Source organism: Psammomys obesus, unplaced genomic scaffold, assembly GCF_907164565.1.
Source record: "Psammomys obesus unplaced genomic scaffold, mPsaObe1.curated_primary_1811, whole genome shotgun sequence".
Taxonomy (NCBI): Eukaryota; Metazoa; Chordata; class Mammalia; order Rodentia; family Muridae; genus Psammomys; species Psammomys obesus.
In genome coordinates, this window is record NW_026596091.1 from 11,990,812 (window position 1) to 11,995,367 (window position 4,556).

Below are 4,556 nucleotides of genomic sequence, written 5' to 3' on the forward strand. Positions count from 1 at the left end.
CCTTCCTTCCTTCCTTCCTTCCTTCCTTCCTTCCTTCCTTCCTTCCTTCCTTCCTTCCGTTGCTTTTGCCAAGCCTTTTGTCATAGCAGTGAGACAACTGAAGCACTTGCTCATATAAAACGTGTCACTTAAAGTGTGTAGTCTGCATTTATTTTCAGTCAGGAGCTACTCTCATCTTTGTTTTAATGCATTCGTTTTCAAACCTTTGCTGCAAAACCTATAGAAAGAAATTCACTTTACTTCACAGTCCATGACACATGTCTCTATTTCCCCAACTGGAAGCCAAATTTCATGAAACAATATTTGTATGTATTAGGTAGGCTCTGCATGATGTCTTACATCCTCCCTCCTGTCTGAGCATCTTTCCTTTACATAAGCTCTGGGTGACATATTGCATCCTCCCCGTCTGAGCTTCTCCTTTACATAAGCTCTGGGTACCATCTTACGTCCTACCTGTCTGAGCATCATTTCTTTACATAGGCTCTGGATGCTGTCTTGCCATCTTCTCTTGAGCTCACCTGCTTCTCTTCTCTCCCTTTGCATTTCACAGATGTCAGTTGTGACCTGCCAAATTCATTCCACAGTTTCTGAAGGAATCAGGACCTGGAGATTGAAAACTGTGTTTCAATTCCGGTCCCCCAGCTCTGCCACTGTTTTCTGGGGCACAATATTTATCCACTTCTCTGGCCAACCTTAGAATAACCCCTTCTTATTCCACCCTCCTCCACCAAAACTTGTTGCCCAAGGCAACCCCAGATTTCACTGCTCCAGGGCCCTCCATCCTCTTAGCCCCACACCTTACCTCCGTTAGCCACTTCCTCTCAGAATATTCTCTTATCTCATTCTACTTGATCTCTTGGTTTTGAAGAAATAGAACAGAAAAAAAAAAAAAAAAAGAATTTCCCCAAATCTAGCTAAGGCACCTAACTCTCCTGGCAGCAAGATAATTTTAGGTCCAAGGAGGTGTGTTGTTTAACACATTCTTTTGTTATATTTTTTTCCTAGTCGCTTTTCTTCAAAACATGTGAGTTAATCATAGCTAAATTTTAATGGAGAATTTCCAGATGTCAGACCTGATTTTAAGGGCTTAATGTCTACAGACTTGTTTAGTTCTAATTATAATCCTGTGGATAAATCAACTGTTGTTATTGTACCATTTAACGGATTGAAAAGACTGAGGCATAGGAAGGTTAAGGCTTGCCTGAAGGCACATGGTTAGCACATAGACAGCCTGGATTGTGAACTCCCTTGCCCCGCACCTTTTTAATTGGAATACAGTAATTATGCAAAACTTCTAGTTTCTTTATTAGATCCAGTAAGTTTGAATCCTTTCAAGAAAGTCCACTCCAGAAATTGTGTGGATTCCAATTCTAGCTCTCCCATGTTCTAGTTGGATGAATTATTCAACCTTACCCTAGCTTTAGTTTCCAGATCTCTGCCTCAGTTTCCCCACTGAATCTAACTGACACTGAGAAAGATGTGAAAGCAAGAAGTCTGCCATAGTTTATACACTTCCTTTTCAATTCTATGACACCCCTTGGGATGGCAAATGCTAAAAGGCAGGAAAACAAAACAAAAGAGAAATGGACGTCACAGGATCACTGAAACATAGCAGTGTTACCCCAGAGTGGACCAGGGGTTGCTGTGCCTGGCACTGGCGGTACCCAATAAATATGAGGTCTGATTGTCGCCCAGCAGGTCTAGTCCTCAGGTTGTTGTGATAGGAGATCCATGGCATTTGGTTGGCCCTGAGCTCTGCCTGATCAGTGGCTCTGGCTGCTTCTCACCTGCTCAGGGTAAGACTGTCCAGCCACTTGCTCGGTGCACTTCCGCTACGCTTCCCACGTCCCAGCCAGGAGCTCTGGAGCGCATTTACTTCCAGATCTGGTTGCTCAATGCCTTTTGGGTTACAAAAGAGTCTTGAAGGTCGTAGAAGCATACTGTGTGTTTCATATCCCCAGGGGAGTGTCTAGACTTTCTGACTCAAGGCGAATTACTAAATGCACAGATGCCCACTCTGCTTAACACGACTTTACTTCCACTTTTCCTAGACAAGGAGATGAGGCCATAAATAGCCCAAACCCTGTAATCACTCACAGAGCTAAGAGGAGTTAAGTGGGGAGCATTTCTCCAGAGCTCCTTTTCCAAGCACTTACTAATGGTGTATGCCCCTGCCCACTTTGGCTCACAGAACAGATGCTTTAAAAAAAATGGCAGTTGACTGTGAAGCAGGAAAAGAAAAGAAAAGAAAAACACATTGCTAAAATGTGAATTTCACTTCCGCCCCTCCCCCAGATGCTCTAGGCTGCTGCAATGGACTCTGTCTTATATGAAAATTTCACACGTAAACTCGCAGCCTTGCGTGCCCCTAAGTCTGCCCTGTTGCCCTCCTCCCCACTGTCACTTTTCACTCACTGTGCTGTGCAGGTGGTTTTCTCTCGCTTCCATTTTGACGATTTTGCTCCACAGCTCAGCACTGGGGGAATTTCCCTCACATTCCTCTCACGAACCCCAGAAGTAGAGTCTTCGAGGGCAGCCCAAAAGGGATGGATGTGGTAATAGCCAGACAACAGTGTCACAGTTTCCTTCTGGTGTCATTGCATCCTGTCTGGGAATGAGATGGGTCCTTTGGGAATACAGGCACAGCATGTGGTAAGCCCTGACTTCCACACAGAGGGACAAAACCTTTGTCACAGACAGAGCAGTAGGTCTTAGGTGACAGCACGGCGCCTGGGACTCTGACATCAGAGCAAAGGTTAAAGCTGACACCTCTAGTTGCAGCCTCTGCGGATAATTGTGCTGTCTCCCACCCAGTTGGGAAGACAAAGAAGAGCTCCCTGTGTGGTAAGGCTTCCCTTCCTTGTCACCTTCTTTGTCTTCAATGAGTGCAGGAGTGGGATCACAGGCAAAATGCACATAATGTGAAGTTTACTGCACATAATGTGAAGTTTACCACCTATTTTACCGTGGGCAGTTCAGGGGTAGCTCATGCACTTATACTGTGCGCCTCTTGTTACCATTCATCTGCATACCTTCTTTTGATCAGAATTTCACATATGATTACAGTGTTTGCATCATTTCTCCCTTCACTTCCTCCCACATCCCATCCCTCCCAAATTCGTGACCGTTTAATATGTACTTTTTATTGTTTCATACGCACATACATGCAACCTGCTGAGTGGTCAGTTCTGAACACATACATGTCTTCCTATTTTTTTTATGATCTTGTAAAACTGAAGTTTTATGTCCAATAAACACTCCACGCTCCCTCCCTCCCAGATTATGACACCCATAGGTCTGTCTTCTGTCACTATGATTTTGACTATTCTAAGTAATTCCACTATACCGTGTTTACATTTTTGTAACTGACTTCACATAGTATAATGTCTTCATATGCTGCAACATATGTCAGTGTGTCCTTTCTTTTTTTTAATTTTTTTCAACCAACAAGAAGCAATAACTTTATTAGTGATAGAAACAGCACAAATTTCAAAGCTGTGGTTCCACTTTTCAAACACCCAAAAGGGAGGAAGGGGTGGGGGGAGATGTCCTTGCTGTCAAATAGTTACATTGTTAATTCCATAATAGCATTTACAATATCATTACTGTTGTTTTTCAGGGCTTGGACTGCTTTTGCTCTCGAGACATTTGCTTGTGACATGACTAATTCTATGTCCTTAATTTCCACACCTGTTTCATCAACCTCTTCCTCTTCACCCTCCTCTTGTACAGTTGGAGTCTGAGTATTTTCTTGAATGTTTGAAACAGCTTCACCTTGAACTTTGAATTTCTCAGCAGCTGCTAACTGTGCTTGCTGTGACAAATCTTCAATCTTGGCTTCTCCAAAAACTATGTAGGTATCTGAAGCTGGGCTCTTGTAGATATCTGGTTTTGTGATGACAAAGAGGATATTTTTAGATTTCCGGATAGTGACTCAAGTGACCCCTGTAACCTGCCGAAGACCAAGCTTGGACATAGCCTTCCTTGCCTTCTTTTCACTCTGACTCTGCTTGGCTTTACTGACTGGTTCTTCATCGATTTCAGCTGCTGCTGCCAGCTGGGCTTGCTGTGTGGTTGTCTGTGTGGAGTCTTGTTCCTCAAGCTCTGGCACTGACTCATCACTGTCAGATTCTGTCCCCGACCCTGTCTCAGCCTTAGGCTGTGGCAACTCCTGCTCTGTAGCAGGTACGGTTTCTGTGTGGCTTCACCAGGCATTTTGTGCGGAGAACACGGAACCAAAATGGCGGTAGAAAGAGAGCGAGGGAGAGCGTGACCCACGCCTGTTGCAAAAGGAAGCCAAGCCCAGTGTGTCCTTTCTTAAGGCTGAGAAATATTCTTTGGTGTGGATATGTCACATTTTGCATAGCCATTCATCTATCAATATACCAATATTAAACATTCTTTTTTTCATTTGTTTTTTTCCCCTAGTTTCAAAGTTCTGAAGGCTCAATATAACCCCCAGATAGCCCCATTTCACACGTGTTCCAATGCTTGAGCAATATTTTGAAATGCACATTTAAAATGTCATCTAATGCTTTCTTAGGTCTAATTTTTCT

At 43.6% G+C, this 4,556-nt stretch overlaps 1 pseudogene; it reads right to left on the reverse strand.

Moving 5' to 3' along the window:
- Positions 1-3,493: 3,493 nt before the first annotated feature.
- LOC129691722 (nascent polypeptide-associated complex subunit alpha-like) lies at positions 3,494-4,286 on the reverse strand (annotated as a pseudogene).
- Positions 4,287-4,556: the final 270 nt, after the last annotated feature.